The sequence below is a fragment of the Lissotriton helveticus genome, chromosome 4_1 (assembly GCF_964261635.1).
Source record: "Lissotriton helveticus chromosome 4_1, aLisHel1.1, whole genome shotgun sequence".
Lineage (NCBI taxonomy): Eukaryota > Metazoa > Chordata > Amphibia > Caudata > Salamandridae > Lissotriton > Lissotriton helveticus.
This window is the reverse complement of record NC_136063.1, coordinates 2,056,541,274-2,056,564,197: the sequence shown is the minus strand read 5'-3', so window position 1 is coordinate 2,056,564,197 and position 22,924 is coordinate 2,056,541,274.

The following is a 22,924-nucleotide window of genomic DNA, read 5'->3' as shown; positions in this document are numbered from 1 at the left end:
CATCCCAGAAAATTTAAGGAAAGCCATCACTATAAAACTTATAACAAATGGCCTATCATCAAGAGGTGGTAGGGTAATTTTTGTGAGAGAGGTACATGAATATTGTCAGACAGAGGTATTTTATTCATGGATTACCTTCCCTGAAGCAAATCCAATATCACATGTGTTTCACTTCTACAAAGAAGAGGAACATTCAATGGAATACATTCCTTTTGAGGACATTGAAATTCCACTAACTTACCAAGAGCGTGCACTCTGGTTTAAAGGCGCCCTACAACATCAAAATCACATTACCAGGCTTGGTCCTCTAGGTAGACCAGGAGCAACATGGCCGGTATTAGCCAGCTAAACACCACATACTGCCTTTAAAGAAATGACAGGTGCAGCACTATTAGTCAAATAAAAAACGAATAAAAATACACAGACAATTGGTTTAATATGTCACGCGGACTCTAACAGTCCAACCTCCTACAAGGATTCCACAAAACACCCCTTACCAGGGGAACACAAATAAAATTACACCACAGACTATACAATCAGTCATTGGTAAATTACCAGCAAAAAGGGAACAAATTCCATTCTGGATAGCTCAAAAAATTACTCAAATAGAGGCAGTATTTCCTGATACTACCCCTCATGAGAAACGTAGGATTTTAACAATCTGTTAACTAATGGGGATCGCACCACACTTGGAGGACTGCGACACTTGGGGTACAGTCTTTGCTGCAATCTACACCAAAACACATGGTGTTCCGTCTATGGCGGAAACAAACTTCTAAAGAGAAGCGTTCTCAATCCCGAGGTAGGTCTCCTCAAAAGGAGCCCTCTGAAAGGAGGTATAACCTCAGGAACAGGGATAATTTGAGAAAACCTGATAGATATCAAGATACTAATACACGTTCCTCTCGTACCTTTCAGACTTCATCACAGAAATCAGAAAGAAGAGGACGATCAGAACACAAAGAAGAACGCGTGAAGTCCTAAGACGATCAGCACGTTCCAAAAAATAAGAAAACTCAATTCACCGAAAAGAAGGTAGCAGTTCTGAAAATCAGACATGCCGAAGATCTTGAGGACACAACTCAAGAACGGGGAATGGTCTCAGACAATGTTGGACAGCGCAACAGAAGTAACCATAACTCACAAGATCTTGAAGGATCATCTGGAGACAATGGACCTGAATGAGTACATCCAGGTTGAAACTGCTGATATCAGGGTTAGTGTCCCTCACAAGTTATATGAAGTAAGACTCCGGATGGAGGGAGATATAACTAGAAAAATAAGAGCACTCTTTTGGGAGAAGCTCTCCAAGGGTTATGACATTCTTGTAGCTGAACAAGACTGGCCACCTGGATTTGTCAGGGAGTGCCCACATGGTGAAGACATCATTATACTTGCCTTCTCCAATCATATTCCAATTCATTAAAAATATACTTATGCCAGGAAATGGGCAGTAACCCAGGCTCCTACATTATATAAAAATCATGTAGGATGGGATGAGGATGCTCCTCAACATAAACTCCAGTTAAAAACTCAACCAATCGCACAAAGGCAGTACCCAGTTAAGCAAGAAGCTAAAAAAAACAGGTCAGGGAAATCTTATATCAACTTGAATACCAAGGGGTGATTGAAACATGCACCTGGTCCATGAACAATCCTTTCTTTCCTGTCTCCAAATCAGACGATACATATTGTCTTGTTTTGGATTATAGATCATCAACAACATTCTCCTCCTACACATGACGAATGCTTACGCGGCTGTGTCCTTCACCTTCAGTACTATTTTTTGTAGTAGCCATACTCCACGCAACTAGTACTTAGATTTTGAATACTTTAGCATTGCTTAGGCTACAATTTATGGCACTGTTCTTGTGTACTGTACTATCTATCGTACTGTTCTAATGCTCCGCTCAGGCCACTCAATGTTTCATTTCCTTGCTTTCATATGCTGCTACTGCCAGTGTGTACCACTACTACTACCACCACAACGATGACATTTCATCCATCCAGGATTTCATAGCCAACCTTAATCGCCATTTTCCATGCAGCCAGCCCTGTGCCTAGCCCTATTCTCAAACACGAATCACAGGTAAGATAAGCATTTTGGGGGAGGAAGAATAATGGAGTAGGAGGAGAGGAGAGACTGACGGTACTACTAGTAAAGTAGTAGGACAATTGAAATCACTAAGTCTGTCAGTGGCACTTTTGTACAAGTTTGGGCAATTAGACAATTTGAATCAACCAGTCAGGAAAACAAACGTACAGTTAACCCTCCCCTGCCTCCCCCACAAAACAGTAAAAAAAACACGGATGCTATGTTTAAGTTGAAATGAATCATTATTTGAGCCCTAACAAAAATAAACTATCCCACAAGAAGACCCGACCCACCCCCCTCCCTAACCCCAACCAATGTCCATGAACTCAATGTCCCCAGTCCAAAAACCCCAACGCCCAATTCCCACCCCGCAAAAGTCTTTAAAAAAGGGGCAAGGGGCATTCTCTCTACTTCTGCCGGCAGTGTCCTTGGCCAGGTGGTCACGCTGCTCTCTCCGGAGGTCCTTGAGCAGGGCTTTCAGCCTTGCCATCTCCTGCTCAAGGTTGGACACTCGCAGGGTCAATTGGTGCACAGGAGCCTTGCACTTGCAGGTACTGTGGGGGGCAGCTGTTGTTTTTGCTGCTCGGCGTCGGCGGGTGGCTGCCGGACCACGGCTCTGTACTGCTGGAGGTTTGCGCTGACTGTATGACCCAGGGGCAGCGGAGGAGGATGCAGCTGTCGTGGATGTTGTTGACTGCGACTGCGAGTCATCCTCCTCCTCCTGGGCCACCAACCGCCGATATTTGGCGACAATTGTCTCCAGCTTCCGTTGCCGGGCCCGTCTAGCCAACTCCTTCCTTGTTAGTTTAGAAGGAGTATCTATATGAAGAAAGAAAAACATACTGTAACCAAAGCTCTTTAAGATTAACACAAAATAATTCAGCAGAAAGTTGTGTCACAGTAGCACTAGCAACTTGCAAGCACAGTACATAACATTTGTGGCATGTATCTATCTAACCTCCCACTTCGTCGGCCTCTGCTCTAACATTAGTGGGAGTTTCAGGAATTCTACTAGCACTATATGGACTCACTACATTAGACTCAGACAGTCAGTACACCAGTGTTCTTCTTCTCTCTTTGGAAATTGGTACGTAAACTTGTGGAAGCAGGCATAATGCCAGCGTAGTCAACTTGACGCAAGCCATGATGACACAGACTTGCATTACTGTTACCAGTTCAGTACATGCAGGTGGTGAAGCTCTTACTTTTCTATTACGGGTGGTACTGGCCATACTCTGTTACAAGGGCTACTGCTTAATTAATTTAACTTTCACCCTGCCCTGCCCCTGACTACTACAAAAGGAAAATGAAGAATATAAATAATATGATCATCTATCCCTTCACAGGATATTTTCTTACATATGGGATGACTTTAGGTGCTTTGTTTTTGATTGAGTGAACACCGATAGGCCACAGATAAAAGACAGAGTTATAAGAAAATTATTAACAGAGGTAGTGAGTGGTCCCCGTAATCGCCGGATGTATGCTGTGCTTGCAAACTACTGTTACTAGTCATGGTAGTATTCGGAAAAATTACAACTTCTTTCCTCGGCTTTGCTACTCTGGCATGGACGTGCGGTGTTACATGCTCTTCAAAGTAACACTCTTCATCCAGTAACCGTCTACTTTGTCTATATACACCTATTCTATCTATGAGGAAGATATCATCCAGGCATCCTTCCATTCAAAGTAAATGTCAATCATTCGTCTTAATCTCTGACTCTCAACTGGACAAACCAGCGCAGTCAACTTGACGCAAGCCATGATGACACAGACTTGCATTACTGTTACCAGTTCAGTACATGCAGGTGGTGAAGCTCTTACTTTTCTATTACGGGTGGTACTGGCCATACTCTGTTACAAGGGCTACTGCTTAATTAATTTAACTTTCACCCTGCCCTGCCCCTGACTACTACAAAAGGAAAATGAAGAATATAAATAATATGATCATCTATCCCTTCACAGGATATTTTCTTACATATGGGATGACTTTAGGTGCTTTGTTTTTGATTGAGTGAACACCGATAGGCCACAGGTAAAAGACAGAGTTATAAGAAAATTATTAACAGAGGTAGTGAGTGGTCCCCGTAATCGCCGGATGTATGCTGTGCTTGCAAACTACTGTTACTAGTCATGGTAGTATTCGGAAAAATTACAACTTCTTTCCTCGGCTTTGCTACTCTGGCATGGACGTGCGGTGTTACATGCTCTTCAAAGTAACACTCTTCATCCAGTAACCGTCTACTTTGTCTATATACACCTATTCTATCTATGAGGAAGATATCATCCAGGCATCCTTCCATTCAAAGTAAATGTCAATCATTCGTCTTAATCTCTGACTCTCAACTGGACAAACCTTACCTTTTCTCACCAAAAACAACCTTTATATTTTATTTTGTAAACCGCCAGCCATGCATCCGTGCTTGACTTGCATTTGAATTTGAACCAAAGGATATATTGCGCACACATACAGTTTCTGTTTCACCCACCCAGGCAGTCCTCTTTTCTTTCTTCTTCCACCCATCCTTGCTTCAGCCTTCAGCCGGCCATGCATCAGATTCCCAGCCATCTCGGGCAGCATTCAAAAACACGTATCATTCTTTGCCAGTCATTAATTTTAACTCGCTCGTCCTTCCTAACACCCTTCTTTCCCTTTTCGTTCATCCCATCCATCAAGTTCATCTCTGATCTGACTTGGCTTCTCGATAAAACTTTCACAGCTGATTTGAAGTCAAATTTAGAGGAGGCCATTGGTTACTCGTCAACTCCCGCCGCTAATGCTATTGCTAATGAGAAGTCAAGGGTGACTATCTTCTACCTGGTTGACAAAAACATGGTTCTAAATTTGTAAGTCTTCTTAACAGTAAAGTGTACTTGTACTGTACAACATTTACACCCCTGCAGAGAGTCCACTCTGCAATATCAATAAGTAAGGAATGTAATAGGTTACCACTGCCCGCCACTACCATGGCATCCCCCACAGCAGTTCCTGCTGGCTGTGGCACCGCATCCACCCCTGGAGTGACCACCTCCGCGCTGGCCCCGGCACTGGTGGTTGGCTGTGCCGATGGTGTTACGCCTAGAAAATATATTTAATATTTTTAGATGCCATATACACCACTCCCTATTTTGTCTAGGAATGACATTTTTTTACTAGTACTACATAAACAAATGTAGTAATTTTTGACTCTCTAGTCTAAACTAAAAATTTCTCTTTCTTCAGGGAAGGGTGTTTTTTATTTATGCTTAGTCATAACATGTGATGCTACACTTTTTGGCACAACTGATGAATGAACACACCATTTTTCTCATAACAGACAGAAGCTTCCCTTCTACGAACAAGAGCAAGATCATATGAATGTTAGTCGGTGTCGTCAATGATTCATCTCCACCAAGACTTTAATTTCCAACCAGGTGAGGGCTCTCCCATAATTAATATGTGAAATCAGCCACTTTTCAGTCGTTCACCTTTTATCTTATATGAAGTTGCTTTTAATAAATGGTTTTATATAATGCACAATTTACATTTTTACAGAGTACACACAGAGCTAGTTATTTTACTTTTAATAAAGCTTTAAAGCTTACATAGACTCTGTGGTTTTTGGTCATGAGTGAGTGAACGAGAGGGTTTTCAATTTGCAAGCATGAGTTTGTGACTCTGAGAGGTCGGGACGATGACTCTGTAGTCTTATGTTCTGGGTTGTATAATCATTGGGGATCATCGCTGCATTCGGGAGCTAAATAATGACTCTGACACACTAGCTAGTCAGTAAGGAGATTGGGGGTTCAACTTATGTTATGCCTGAGGTATGTGGAAAGTCTAACTGCGCCTATTATCATCAATGCCCTATTTCTTGTACATAGTTATGTATGTGCAGAATAGTCCCTGCAACAGTAGTAGTATGTCCTCCTATCCAATCAAAAAGTAAACTAGTATCTTATTCTTGGTGGTCATTGACATTTTAATGTTGGGAATTGTCAAAGCATAAACATTTAGAAGACTTCAATAGACATTATGGACAACCCAGAGGACTGCACTCAGTGCCTAGAGCTATTGCTGAATAGGAGTGTTGTTTAACACCTTTTGCAAACTGTGCAAGCTTAGCTAGCTACACAGACAGACTAATAATAATCTAGTAGTAGCACAGAGAGTCAAGGTCGAGGCAGGATAAGAATTTAGAAACAGTCTACAAGAAGATCAAAGTCAATTTAGGACAAAGTAGAATTATGAGGAACGTTTGGAATAAATAGGTTCTGTAAAAGATAGGGAAGTATAATTAATAATATTAACAGGAAAACTTACTGGGGCCAGCAGAGGAGCCCTCGGCGGACCTATCCTGGCCTTCCTGTTCCTGCTCTGCCAGTGCCGCTACCTTCTCCTCTGTCCTCTTGCCCCTGGGGGGAGCTGATGTACAACATGAAAGAAAGACACAAACATGGATGATTGTTGTCAACCAAATCAAACATTAAAAAAGCAATAACAAAATATTTCAAGGAAATAGACACCAATTGCACTAAATTTATCGACCTATCTGATGTGGTCTACTAGGATATTAGTATTGCTGGATTCGCGGACCGTCTACTTGGAAAGTTATGTAACTCACTAAACCAACTACAAAAAGGTTCTACTAGGACTGCCAGGCAGCACTTCGCAGCACGAGTAGTGACGGACACAGTCCGTCATGATTGCAGACCACTAAAAAGTTTCCTACTAAATAACCCGTCATAATATACTCAAACTATCAATCCACCACCACTATCTCTTCTTAGTGCCAGGAGTACAAAGGAAGGACTGGACTTGAGTCTCTAGTGTCTAGTATTACACAGTTCTGTAAAGTACACTCATACATAATCACTCAGGCCAAATGAGCACAAAATTGAAAACAAGTAAGCAAAATAGCACCGCCAGTGAGCAGGAGAGCACCTACAATCACAGAAGATTTTGAAACATAATTTACCTACAATATAACACGCAAAAATAAAAAAATCCGCAAATTTGCACAAATTCGTGGATTTTGCGGACCGCAAATTCTCTTTCGCGCGAATTTGCGTACCGCGAATTCGTAAATTTCGCCCATACTTACTCCATGCCCTAAGGCCTGCTTTGTTGCATGACTTCTTGGGTAGTGACTGATGATTACAGTTCTGCAAGGAGAGTGTCTGGCTGAATGTATAACTGCTTCACTTTTAGCACAGTGTATAGATAAGCACATACTGCTGTATGGCTCACTACAATACTGAAACAGCAGTGTCAGAGTGTTTGGTGAAAGTGTAAGGATACAAACTGGGGAATTGAAGATATAAAAGACAATTGCAGATACATAGAAGACTGCAAGCATAGTCTATAGGGGTTTGAAGCAGTTCATGGCCTAAGGCCTACTTTACTGCATAAGTACTTCGGCACTGACTGAATAATTGCACTGCTGCAAGGAGAGTGTCTAGCTGAATGTATAACTGCTTCACTTTTAGTACAATGCATAGATAAGGACATACTGCTGAATATTTCACTACAATAATGAAACAGCAGTATCAGAGTGTTTAGTGGAACTGTAAAGATACAGACTGGGCAATTGAAGGTTTAAAAAGCAAGTTTGCAGGTGCATAGAAGATTGCATGCATAGTCTATAGGGGTTTGAAGCAGTCCATGCCCTGAGGCCTACTTTGCTGCATGAGTACTTACGTACTGACTGAATGATTACAGTTCTGCAAGGAGAGTGACAAGCTCAATGTGTAACTGCTTCACTTTTAGAACAGTGTATATATAAGCGCATACTGCTGTATGGCTCACTACAATACTGAAAAGCAGTGGTAGAGTGTTTGGAGGGAGTGTAAGGATACAGACCGGGTAATTAAAGGTTTAAAAGACAGGTTTTTACATGCATAGAAGAGTACATGCATAGTCTATAAGGGTTTGAAGCAGTGCATGCCCTTAGGCCTACTTGGATGTATGACGTTACAACGCATACTTTTACAACGCCTACCTTTACATCGCAAGTTTTACAACGCATAATGCTTTTGGGCGCTGGATAGTGAATAGTTTAATTTACTATTCCAACTCCAGTCCCCGTGGATAGTAGGGAAGGTGTTGGATAGTACATTAAACCTATTCCCTATCCTAGAGCGCCCCCCAGCGATATATACGTTGTAATGGTTTGCGTTGTAAAAGTTACGTTGTAATGGTAGTTTGTTGTAAAAGTTTTGTTGTAAAGGCTGTATACCGGCCTACTTTACTGCATGACTACTTGGGTACTGGCTGAATGATTACAGTTCTGCAAGGTTAGTGTCGAGCTAAATGTATAACTGCTTCACTTTTAGCACAGTGTATAGATAACCACATACTGCTGTATGGCTCACTACAATACTGAAACAGCAGTGGCAGAGTGTTTGGTGGAAGTGGAAGGATACAGACTGGGCAATTGAAAGTTTAAAAGACAAGTTTTCTGGTGCATTGAAGAGTACATGCATACTGAATAGGGGTTTGAAGCAGTCCATGGCTTGACGCCTACTTTGAATACTGTAAAGATTGTATAAGTGAATCTATAAGTGCTTCACTTTTACTACAGTGAATGCATTAGTAGATAGTACTCAAACCATTATTATTATAAAACAATAAATGTATTCTTGTAACATCTCATAATCTAACAGAGCTTCTAAAACAAGTTTATCAGGTATTTCATTCACATCAATTTCCTGGTTAACAATTTCGGAATTTATATGTTCAACAAATTTAATATAATCTAATGCTTCAACAAAATCAGTATCTAAGCTTTCGTCTAGGAAATCACAGCTCATATATGCAGCAATAATTTCTTGTTCTTTACTCTCGGTACTTGTGAGAGGTACATTTAGTTCTTCTATCAGACTGTTGGTAATTTACAAAGTGGCCTCGATATTGTTCTGTTCTCTTTCCATAATCAATTTCTTAAGTTGTAGGTCCTTGTACAAAAACATATACACTTCATGTTATCAGTTTTCTTAACCCCTTCGACGCTCATGACGAGCTGGGCTCGTCATGAGGTAGCCTCCCAGCACGCTCATGACGAGCCCAGCTCGTCATGAATAATGGGTTTTTTAAAACATGAGCACAGGAGGGGAATTTCGCTAGCGCTCATGTGGTTAATACAAAACTAGCTTTATCAACTATTTTGGCCTTAAAAAATATTATATAAATACCATTGTCTAATAACATTCCAACATTAGAGTTTTAGTACTGTATAATGCTATATAAATATAATTATTTATATCGATATCCTGTTCTTAAGTTTTCTTACATTTTCAAACCAGTCACTCTTATGACTATAAGAAAAGACTCAGGCTGTTATAGTAAAATGCAGTACTAAAAAATGTAGAATATGTCTATTCACCTTACCTGTTCCAAACTAGTAAATGTGTTTTAGTAAAATGCAAGGAATACTGTTGGTTGTCCAGAATAACACTGTGTATCTGTGTATATTTAAGTACCATTATCACAATAGTACTTCATGTGTTTTCGCACACAGTAATTCTTAAAGACCTATACAGTACTCACCTTTTAATGTAATAAGAAAGTAGTGATTCCTTATATAAGTTGAAAATACTCACAGCAATAGGTATAGAACAACACTTCAACACAAAGTATTGTGTATGATAAGGACACATTTACATAGAGAAGAAAAACTACACACACACACTTATCCTGTCCTTCTAAACATAAAAGAGTATTTGAAAACACTCTCTGTGACATATTTTATGGAGAATAATATGATCTCTTTTAATCCTAAAACTCTCTGGTCTCTACTAGCCAAGCATGTCATTCTATTCAATACCATACTGGTGCGTTGCACAAAGCTGTTCTGAAGCCATGTTCCATTTTATACATCTCTGTAATAAAACTCTCTGGCATTTTCTAAATATATGTTCAAAGATAGAAGGTCCTCAGGTACACTCAGTATATATGGTAACTTTCTCAAATGTCTTTAAAAGATACAAACCATCTTTGCACAGATATGTAATCCATCCATCTCTTGTTCCTTCAGCTCTGTAGAAGCACATCCCATTGACCATTTTAACAGTTATTTATACTTACCTTAAACATAATCAATAATAAAAAAAGTATATATTATAAAATTAATATCTGTGGAAGACAAGAAAAATACAGTTACAATATATATTTTACAACACAAAATAATTTGTAAAGCATTTCATTTGCCTTTTTTGTTGTTCTCAGAATATATTGAATTTCACTAGAAACAGTGAGTTCAATAGTACTCATCACATAACAGCAGGCAAAAAAAAAGACAATCAATAAGATTATCTTAAAAAAAACATTCAACATTGTCAATAACAATCTAAAAAATAGAAAACAAACATATGTTAAATGTTTTTTATAAGAGCAAATTCTTACGTAAATATGAGACATCTCAAACAATCTTAAAATAACAAAACATTATTAATATTCATACACTGTAAATAGTGTTACTTATAAATATATGCTGATAAAAAATACAACAAAAATTCCTTAATGGTTTTACATATTTTTCCTCATGGCCAAATAGTATATGTCAAATCCTTAGTTTGGAAGTTGTTCAATAGTAATCCTTAGAATCCGCCTCCCAGCCTTCTGATCCAAAACCACTGACATTATTTGGGGCGTCCCTCAACCCGACGCTATTCAACACCTACATGGCCACCCTCACACAAGTGGCCCACCATCACAACCTCAACTTTATCTCCTAAGCCGATGACACCCAGCTCATCCTCTCCCTCACCAAAGAACCACATACCACCAAAAGCAACCTCCATGAGGGAATGAAAGCCATCGCCAACTGCATAAGGATCAGCTCTCTAAACCTCAACTCGGACAAGACAGAAATACTAATTATCGAACTCACTCCCTCAGCCTGGGCCGACTCCTGTTGTCCGACTATACTGTGAACAGTACCAGCACCGACTGACCATGTACACAACCTATGATTCATCCTCAACTCCTCCCTCTCCATGTGTAAGCAAGTCTACACCATCTCCTCAAACTGCACACCCTACGCATGCTCAGCAACATTTACAAGTGGATCATAACCAAAAGAAGAAGAACAATGACACAGGCCCTCATCAGCAGCAGATTACATTATGGCAACACATTCTGCACAGGAATTACAGCCAAACATCTACAATGACTACAACAAATCCAAAACACCTCAACCCGACTGATCATCAATGTCCCCTGCTGCAGCGACATCACCCACCACCTCATACATCTACACTGACTCAACATCAACAAGAGGATCATTTTCAAGCTCCTCAGCCTCACTCACAAAGTACTGTACAACACCAGACTAGCCTACGTTAATAACAGTAATCCTGAAAGGCCAAATTTTGTTCCTAACATTTTGGCTTTAAAAATATTAGGTACAAATTTGGTAACTCTTTAGGCAAACCTTGTTTAAAAAACAATTGACTATTATTACAATATATCCAAACTTTCGGACATTTTAAATAAACAGTGTAATGTCCAAATGTTGTAGAAGGACCATCATGAAAACTAATTCCTACAGCTACAAAAGTTCTTCCTGATATTGATACTTGAGTAGCTACAACATTTTGAATTAAAGTTTTCAATTTTCTTCCATCAGCTCTACTACGTTGCAGCATTAAAACTACATACTGTCCATATCTTTGTAGACATAATTTTGATGACATTTGTGATTTGCATTGCCTGCACTCCCCGTTTTGACTTGCTCCTCTAACTAGGTTGTTAAAAGACACTGATTCACAGTCTGGTAAAGTCAAATATATAAATCTTTCAGTGTCTATGTTAGTGCTACATATAAAAAAACATTTTTCACAGTCATGTTGCTATTTATAAAAAAGGCCTAAAAGATTTTCAATATCCATACCTTCATCTTCCAATACAAAAAGTTTATACATTAGAAATTCCTGACAATCTTGCTGAATATTCTGCGTAAATTGAGTACAACTAGAACATATGTCCAATGCATTTCGAATATCAGAAACACTACATTTCTCATAAACAGAATACAACAAGCAATATCTTTTTTCCCGATTTTCAACAATTTGCTGTTGCAAACTTTCAAGTAAAAAAAAACAACATTAACAACTACATTAGCATAGCAGTTGACACCAGAACTAATTTCAAACTGATAACCAACAACATCTTCAATAGTGTCCTTTTTCTTTTTGCTTGCAATAACAGCTTCATCTTGTTTTTTTTCTTTTTGTACAACTTCACTACAGATATTCTCATATCTTCTTTTTCGACCTACCACACGCTTTTCAAATACAGGATATTGACCCAAATTGGCAGCATATTCTCTTCTTAACCTATTATACTCTTTCACACAATTTGCATCTACACTAATCTTTGTCTCACCAAAATCAATCAAGTACAATCCAGATAAAGTTCTGACTCAAGACAAAGCAACATATGCCACACCCTCTTTGAACACAGTACTTCCAATATTAACTAAAGCACTATCTACACTTAAACCTTGAGATGTATGAATTGTCACTGCAGACGCCAAAGAAACAAGAAACTGTTTTCTGCGAACATACACATCTTTTGCAAGCAAAAACCGAGCTGAACAACGACGAAATTGTTGTACTTCTTCAATTTGATCAAATTTGATTTTCAAAAATTCAATACCATCTCTATTTACTTAATTAACGAAATCAACAACTTTACCCATTACTCCATTTACTAAACCTTTTGCCACATTCAAATCACTTCGTAAAATTACCCTACAGTTTACACATGCATATAAAATATTTTCTAAACCAGCAGTTTTACTTCTCGACTTTTCTAAAGAATCCAATTTTTTCTTCAACTTTTCTGTCAAAATAATAGTGATTCCTTCATGCTCTATTTTATCAATAGCTTCCAATTTTATAATTTCTTCATTTCCCAACTTTAACATTTCTTCATTTCTTCATTGAATATAGAACATTCACGCAGTGTTGGCATTAGGCAGATTACAGATTTGATTTTTGCTATTCTCATATATATTTTCTCAGGAATAATATTTTCATTTGGAAACAAATTGAAAAGTAATCTTCTCTATATCGCTTGTTTACCATGTTCAGTCACCTTTCCAATATATTTATATCTTGAAGAATAGTTCCATAATCAGCATCATTTGCCTGTCGCATATTTACAATAAGTTCCTTATACTCAAAATATGACCAAATATTAGCATTTCCAATGCTCCCCAAAGACTTTCTGGTATCTTCATGCGTCAGTGTTTTAAACACTGGTTGTCCTTTTACAGGAGTAAGTTGTAGTAGATCTCCAAAAACTATGACATGTTTTCCTCCAAATAATACGTCATACTCTGTTTCAAGAATTTGCTACATTCTTAAATGCACAAAGGCAAGCATTAAGTTTGATACCATGCTTACCTCATCAATATTGAGAAGTTTAATTTTCTTCAAGACTCTTGAAACTTCACAACAAGCTTCTCCACATAGCTTGTGGTATTCCAATTTGTTTTCATGCTCTACTGGTAACATTAATAAACAATGTAAAGTAATTCCTTTAATATTGTGTGCTGCCAACCAAGTTGGAGCAGTGACAACACAAGACAAATGCGACTCAGTTGTTTTCTGTAGAAAAGTTGTAATTACTTTAATTAAAAAACATTTTCCTGTCCCAGCTTGTCCACTCACGTACATTCGGATAGGTTGAAATGAAGAGCAACAGCACTCTTTCTTTTCATGAAGTAATCCATGGTTAATCTGTTCTCTCACTTGGACATATATTTGTTTCTGCTCAACATTTATTTGTTCTTCCAAGTTTCCTAAGTTTGTTACATCTTCTTGAGCTTGATACACTGCTGTTTCCACCTCATCCATAGTAGTTGCTCCTTCATTTTGAACAATTGGTTCTCCTAGTGGATCTTGACTCAACGGAGCAGAAGTTTGACTGTCTTGAGAACTGTCTCTAGCAGTTTCAGCTGCAATTGTAGCTTCTTGCTCAATTTCGTCGTTCAACATTTTCACATAATTAGCAAAAATAGGACATTGTATAGTATCTTTACTTGCGTTGAACGAATCTTCATAGCTCTCAAAATCTCCAAGTAATTCCAATTCTGAACGCCACAGCTTGAAGAGTTGCAAAAGAGCTAAATAGTAAAATTCCCTTTTGTCAGGAGTTTCACAACTCAGTTTACGGTGATTAATCAAATGTCCTTTTCTTTGCTTCACCAAACATCCTTCAGTACCAATCACGGCATATATACCATTATTGATGTTTTCTGTAATATTTCGTTTAAAAATATAGTTTTGCAGCACTTCATAGAGACAAATATTCTCAAGATGATGACTTCTATTTGGATAATATGTATCCAACATATTTGTTTTCACAATATCTGTACTTTCTGGCTCTTTTTCAACTAAATATTCAATTTTATGTACAGATTTAAGTACTCGACTTCGTGTTGCAGCAAGACCTAGACTCACCCAAATAATTCTTCTAGATTTCGAGTATAGACTTGCAGATGATAAGCGATCCGAGCATTCATACGCTCCAATTTCTCGATGAGATAACATCTTCAAACTGTAACTATATAATTTCTTACTCAGACTCTTCTCGTGGGAAATCTCGTCCCACATTTCCTTCAATTCCGTCTTTTCTGATTTTGTTATGTAGGATGTTACATATCGAGCAACAGCAATGGAATTGTCCGCAACATATTGAATATCCATGTTACCATTCCTCATGGACAAAATAACTGGGTTGTAGTCATTTATGTATTTTAACTCTTCATTTCTTCTTAAGTTGTAGGTATTTTTTGGAGACTTAATTGTGATAGTATGTCACAAAGATGACATAAAACTGTTCACTCTTCCTTTTGATATTACAGGACGTAGAAATCCAAAACGACATTTGGTGTAGAATTTGTCCTTAGATTTGTACTTTCAACAACAGTATTTCCCACAACAATGGCTTTGGAATTGTAAGACTTGTTGTTTTAAATCTTTTTCTTCTGTGCTTTTGGGGATATCACATGTAGCATATTCTTCAATAAAAGACAACACAGTATCATCCGAATCTGTTCCGAATTTGGGGGCACCTTTGATCCATATTAGCATATGTATATGAGGAACACCTCTTACTTTATACTCCTTTCTCCAAAAGAAATCCACAACTTCTCCAAGAGGAAGTTTTTTTTATTGCTGATAAAAGCCATCATAGCTTCAAATCTATGATTGAAATATCTGCATACATTAACTGGATCCAAAGAGCACAATTCTCCAGGTGTCTTGTATTCAATATTTACTGTATTTGGATTTGCCTATCGATAAATTGAAGTAAATCATCCCAAGCATATTCAGCACAGCTTAGAGTAAGGAACCATGTAGGAGTTCCTAAGTTCCTTAGCATACAGTTCTCCATGACGACGGTACCAGTACCCATTAGTACCACACTGACATGCCATGAGATTAATCAGCTGAGATTCCAAAACATTATCTTTCTGCTGGGTTTTATCCATAAATTCCTTTGCCGAAACATTTTGCAGATGTACACCTGTTTTAAATAGATGGTTGACTGCATAAGAAAGTCCAGACAAGTCACTCTCAAACAAAAGATGAAACAAATATGGAATACATAGTCGAAATCTTGGATATTTTGCATACAATCTTGATGTCTGGTATTCAGTTGCAGGAATCTGCACAGGTCGGTCATCATATCGTCCTTCTTTTCCTGTTGTAAACAACTGAGGAAAACAATGAGCTTCCAAGCTTTCTTCCCATACACTAATGGGACTTCCCTTTGCTTCTTTCATTTGGAATAACTCTATAGTATTCCCCATGATTTCTTTGGAATGAAGTGGATGAACACTGTAATGTTCGTGGATTACTTCAGTTCTGGACACATCCACTTTTTCAATTTGTCCAGTTGACGAGTCCCTATCTTCTTCTACAGTTATTTCTTCTTCTCCCACATGCACATTTTTATAGTATTGATTATTTTTTACCAGATACAATGTTGCCTTTTTGACTTTCGTACTCTTTGTAGGAACGCCATTAACAAGTATAACTAGAGGTTCATCTTTTACATTTTCGACACCAATTGTTTCAATATTTTTCTTCAAATCTAGAGGCATATATACAACTCTTCCCTTTGATCCTCTCTGTAAATCTGAAGGAGGCAATTTCCCTGTCTTAGACTCCATACGAACAATAGCCTGAAATGGATGCACACATTGAATAAGAATAGACTCATAGGTATTTAAATCCATCAGTTCAGAAGGAATATTTACCAACTGAAGATTATAATGCACAGCTCTAGCAGGCATTTTATTCTCATCTAATTTGTTAAGACAATATATACAAATACACTGATCAGAACCCAAATCAAAACAATTCTCTGACAACAAATAAGTTGCAAAATCCTTCCACTCATCATTATTTTCCTTTTCACTTTTTAAATACAAATCAACAGTCCTGGTCTGATTTTATAATGAGTTCGTCGACAACAAATACAAGAATAATTTGGCCTTTCACCTGAAATCAACTTAAACTTCATATTTTTTGCTCAAAATGTTCTGTACTACAATGTTGTACATTCTCTTCCACATTTCCTTCTATTAATGTATCAGTTTCTGCACTGTCTTCCTCAGGACCAAAGTAACTAACCTGAATTTCATCACAAACGTTCATTACATCTGATACAGATCCACGCAAAAGAGCACTGTTCAACTTTTTTAACATTAGTGCTGGACTTTTTGCATAATACAATGTTCTGACTAATTTCCTCATTTGAGTATGATGTACTGCTAACATCCTGAAATGGTGAAAAACACTTGAACATACTTTTTTAGAAAGACAAGCAAGAGAATGACCTTACAAACCAGTATTTTCCCTTAATCTGCAAGGGTCTAGTCCTTGCAACATCTTAATCTTTTGTTTAACACTTTTCTTAGTATACTCACGTACAAAATTGCGTAACAAATCAATAGATTCCTACCATACACTACAAATACTACTGCAATTCCAAGTATAAACTGAAGCTTTAGGACGTCTCCCTAAAACTTCATCAGCTAGCACCTCTTCTGCATTTCTAGGAACAATTTCCTATTTTTCTATAGGACAACCATTTCTAACCTCATAAGCACGACCACTAGTATCATCTGCATGCAACAAATCATTACTCTGAAAATAACTCTCTTCATTAAAAAAAGGCTCAGAACTTGAACTATGTTTCCATTTACCCAAAAAAACATCAGAAAAATTACTTCTGTTAATTCTTCTCCACTTACATTTGGCCTTCATTAAATGGATTGGCATATCCAGTGATCGAATTCTACTGATTACTAAAATAAAAAACTTGTTTTTTAATTCGAAAACCTTCTCAACTATATTTTCTATACGTTTCTTCTTCTTATAAAATGCTGGTTTTCTTTTACACTTCTTCATTTCCTTCATCAAATTCGGCACAACCCTAATATAAAACATTCTTTTACTAATTCCCTGAAATTGATTCTTCCTCCTTTTACTATACAGTGTTTGTTTACAAGATAATTTTTCATCCTTTTTCTCTTTTCTCTTGTTTTCCTTTTTAGTTGCAGATACACTGTTTGTATGTTGGCATTGTCCACACTACTCCTAGTGTTTGATAAGTTCTTCAAAAAAATCTTCGTTGTCTTACCAGGAGTTTTTTTTCTTTTTCTTCACACATTGTTGTTCAGGTAAATCTTGTGGATGACTTCTCTTTAAACTATAAGCTTTATTATGTTGTTTCCTCTCTTCACTTTTTGAAGGCATGATGAATTTCTTTTAGTGTTGATAAATAGAATCTGTTATAAAAAATATATATTACAGCGGAGACATGATGTTATTGCATTGAATTGTTTATTCATCATTTTCAAATACCAAACGTTGCCATAGGCTTCTACGTAGGCATGTGAGGACAAACATATTTCAACACTGTTAAAATGACGTCAACGTTCTCCCAATGCATTTCGAATTATAAAATTCTTCGTCAGGGGATTGACTGTAAATGAAGTAAAAGAAACAGATAAGCTAGCTGCTCGAAATTGTGTGTAACACAAACTAATACCTTAAATCTTCCACCCTTAATCAAAACAAGCCTTCAAGTGAATAACATCCCATTACTCTCCCTCCGTGCTCAAAACCCTCCCCTCTCCCGAGTTGACAATCGGTATTTTACTCAATGCGTGCAATACGGCATATCTCACGCCCTGCTATACAATTCCCGCTAAGCTCTAAACCACCCTTCTCTTCTATTTACCTTTTCAACGCCGCACTCGGCAGCATAACCACGTTTCACACCCTCCATGGCAAATATTCTGGAAGTATTACCCTCCCGCTCTCATCATTTTAAACGGGAAAAGACACACACCTGTAAGCGATATGGCTACAAGCCTCCACCCCTACTTGTAGTTTGTACGTGCCATATAGAAATGAACTTCATCTCCCATAGTGCCCTGCATTGGTCTAAGAAGGTGAACCCACGACAATTGAATAAAATATAAAACATGACCTTCTCGTAAACTCATCCTGGACTTAAAAAGCATATTACAAAATGTATGAACATAAACATTGCTTGCGAACATAGGGAAAAACATTTCAAAAAGAAAACAAATTATTCGAGTAGCAAAGTCGCACTGTCCACTCATTCATGTGTCAGTATTGTTCATGATCGTGTTTGTGTCATTTACTTTGTCTCCGCGATGACGTCTCCTTTTGTCAAATATAAACTTGAGTCTTTTGGGGTGCAGGCTCTGAGGCGATAATGTTGCGAAGCAATTCTTTAAGGTTTGAGCAGTTGCACTCCTTCCCTTGGTCATATAAAATAGTGTACCGGTTTAAACGGTGAGCTGCGTGCGAACAGGAACCGTGCCAAGCCTCTTCACGGTCGAGTTAGAAACTAGTTTCATGGGACACTTCACTCCTGCGCCCGTCTGTCGCACTGCCATTGAGGAAATCATTCCTGTGTGTGACTTTGCTTAATTTTTCAATTTCTTCTAATTCTCTTTTTTTTTATTATCCAAAATTTTTTGTTCTCCATATCTTGCTTAATTACATCACAGCGGAGACATGATGTTATTGCATTGAATTGTTTATTCATCATTTTCAAATACCAAACGTTGCCATAGGCTTCTACGTAGGCATGTGAGGACAAACATATTTCAACACTGTTAAAATGACGTCAACGTTCTCCCAATGCATTTCGAATTATAAAATTCTTCGTCAGGGGATTGACTGTAAATGAAGTAAAAGAAACAGATAAGCTAGCTGCACGAAATTGTGTGTAACACAAACTAATACCTTAAATCTTCCACCCTTAATCAAAACAAGCCTTCAAGTGAATAACATCCCATTACTCTCCCTCCGTGCTCAAAACCCTCCCCTCTCCCGAGTTGACAATCGGTATTTTACTCAATGCGTGCAATACGGCATATCTCACGCCCTGCTATACAATTCCCGCTAAGCTCTAAACCACCCTTCTCTTCTATTTACCTTTTCAACGCCGCACTCGGCAGCATAACCACGTTTCACACCCTCCATGGCAAATATTCTGGAAGTATTACCCTCCCGCTCTCATCATTTTAAACGGGAAAAGACACACACCTGTAAGCGATATGGCTACAAGCCTCCACCCCTACTTGTAGTTTGTACGTGCCATATAGAAATGAACTTCATCTCCCATAGTGCCCTGCATTGGTCTAAGAAGGTGAACCCACGACAATTGAATAAAATATAAAACATGACCTTCTCGTAAACTCATCCTGGACTTAAAAAGCATATTACAAAATGTATGAACATAAACATTGCTTGCGAACATAGGGAAAAACATTTCAAAAAGAAAACAAATTATTCGAGTAGCAAAGTCGCACTGTCCACTCATTCATGTGTCAGTATTGTTCATGATCGTGTTTGTGTCATTTACTTTGTCTCCGCGATGACGTCTCCTTTTGTCAAATATAAACTTGAGTCTTTTGGGGTGCAGGCTCTGAGGCGATAATGTTGCGAAGCAATTCTTTAAGGTTTGAGCAGTTGCACTCCTTCCCTTGGTCATATAAAATAGTGTACCGGTTTAAACGGTGAGCTGCGTGCGAACAGGAACCGTGCCAAGCCTCTTCACGGTCGAGTTAGAAACTAGTTTCATGGGACACTTCACTCCTGCGCCCGTCTGTCGCACTGCCATTGAGGAAATCATTCCTGTGTGTGACTTTGCTTAATTTTTCAATTTCTTCTAATTCTCTTTTTTTTAATTATCCAAAATTTTTTGTTCTCCATATCTTGCTTAATTACATCACAGCGGAGACATGATGTTATTGCATTGAATTGTTTATTCATCATTTTCAAATACCAAACGTTGCCATAGGCTTCTACGTAGGCATGTGAGGACAAACATATTTCAACACTGTTAAAATGACGTCAACGTTCTCCAATCCCCTGACGAAGAATTTTATAATTCAAAAGCAAAGTCACACACAGGAATGATTTCCTCAATGGCAGTGCGACAGACGGGCGCAGGAGTGAAGTGTCCCATGAAACTAGTTTCTAACTCGACCGTGAAGAGGCTTGGCACGGTTCCTGTTCGCACGCAGCTCACCGTTTAAACCGGTACACTATTTTATATGACCAAGGGAAGGAGTGCAACTGCTCAAACCTTAAAGAATTGCTTCGCAACATTATCGCCTCAGAGCCTGCACCCCAAAAGACTCAAGTTTATATTTGACAAAAGGAGACGTCATCGCGGAGACAAAGTAAATGACACAAACACGATCATGAACAATACTGACACATGAATGAGTGGACAGTGCGACTTTGCTACTCGAATAATTTGTTTTCTTTTTGAAATGTTTTTCCCTATGTTCGCAAGCAATGTTTATGTTCATACATTTTGTAATATGCTTTTTAAGTCCAGGATGAGTTTACGAGAAGGTCATGTTTTATATTTTATTCAATTGTCGTGGGTTCACCTTCTTAGACCAATGCAGGGCACTATGGGAGATGAAGTTCATTTCTATATGGCACGTACAAACTACAAGTAGGGGTGGAGGCTTGTAGCCATATCGCTTACAGGTGTGTGTCTTTTCCCGTTTAAAATGATGAGAGCGGGAGGGTAATACTTCCAGAATATTTGCCATGGAGGGTGTGAAACGTGGTTATGCTGCCGAGTGCGGCGTTGAAAAGGTAAATAGAAGAGAAGGGTGGTTTAGAGCTTAGCGGGAATTGTATAGCAGGGCGTGAGATATGCCGTATTGAACGCATTGAGTAAAATACCGATTGTCAACTCGGGAGAGGGGAGGGTTTTGAGCACGGAGGGAGAGTAATGGGATGTTATTCACTTGAAGGCTTGTTTTGATTAAGGGTGGAAGATTTAAGGTATTAGTTTGTGTTACACACAATTTCGAGCAGCTAGCTTATCTGTTTCTTTTACTTCATTTACAGTCAATCCCCTGACGAAGAATTTTATAATTCGAAATGCATTGGGAGAACGTTAACGTCATTTTAACAGTGTTGAAATATGTTTGTCCTCACATGCCTACGTAGAAGCCTATGGCAACGTTTGGTATTTGAAAATGATGAATAAACAATTCAATGCAATAACATCATGTCTCCGCTGTGATGTAATTAAGCAAGATATGGAGAACAAAAAAATGTTGGATAATTAAAAAAAAGAGAATTAGAAGAAATTGAAAAATTAAGCAAAGTCACACACAGGAATGATTTCCTCAATGGCAGTGCGACAGACGGGCGCAGGAGTGAAGTGTCCCATGAAACTAGTTTCTAACTCGACCGTGAAGAGGCTTGGCACGGTTCCTGTTCGCACGCAGCTCACCGTTTAAACCGGTACACTATTTTATATGACCAAGGGAAGGAGTGCAACTGCTCAAACCTTAAAGAATTGCTTCATAAAAAATATATATAACATTATAAAAATAAATATATGAAATATACTATTCTATTACTAAATAAATACAATGTAAAATGACTAAGTATAAAAAACAACTGTGTAACTGATAACAGAAGTGCATACATACTGCATAAAACTTTCAAGAACTACATCTGGAAGAAGAGTACCTTAATTAATTTATCAGTAGTTGAACTTTTGAGCGGATAATAGATTAGTGCATGCTACTAAATGCATCACTACAATAGTACAAGGGGAAAGATAGGAAGTAGTATGAGAAGAGAGCTGGCAGTATGAGGAGATAAGGGGGAATATCTGGAGAGTGGGGCAAGTATGAGGAGAGAGGGGGATAATGTGCAGAGAGGGGGAGTATAAGGCGGGAAGGGGTGTATGAGGAGAGAGGGGATAGTATGAGGAGAGAGGAAGGAGTATGAGTAGAGAGGCAGGACTATGAGGAGATGGGGAAAGTATGATGAGAGATGGGGGTATGAGGAGAAAGGGGGAGAATAAGGAGAGGGCGGAGTATGAGGAGAGGGGGACATATGAGGAGAGAGGAGGGAGTATAAGAAGAGAGAGAGGGAGTGTGAGACGAGAGAGGAGGAGTATGAGGAGAAGGAAGACGACTATAAAGAGAGAGAGGGAAGAATGTGGAAAGAGGGGCGGGTATGAGTAGAAAAGAGTAGTATAAAGAAAGGGAGGTATGTATAAAAAGAGAGGGGAGAGTATGAGAAGAGAAGGGGAGAGTGTGCAGAAAAGGGGAGTACAAGGAGAGAGGCGGTGTATGAAGACAGATAGTAGAGTATGAGGAGAAAGGGAGGAGTATGAGCAGATGGGGAGTATAAGGAGAGGGAGGAGTATGAAGAGATGGAGAAGTATGAGTAGTGAAGGGGTATGAGATGAGAGTCTGGAGTATGGAAAAAGAGGGGTAAGTATGAAGAGAAAAGAAC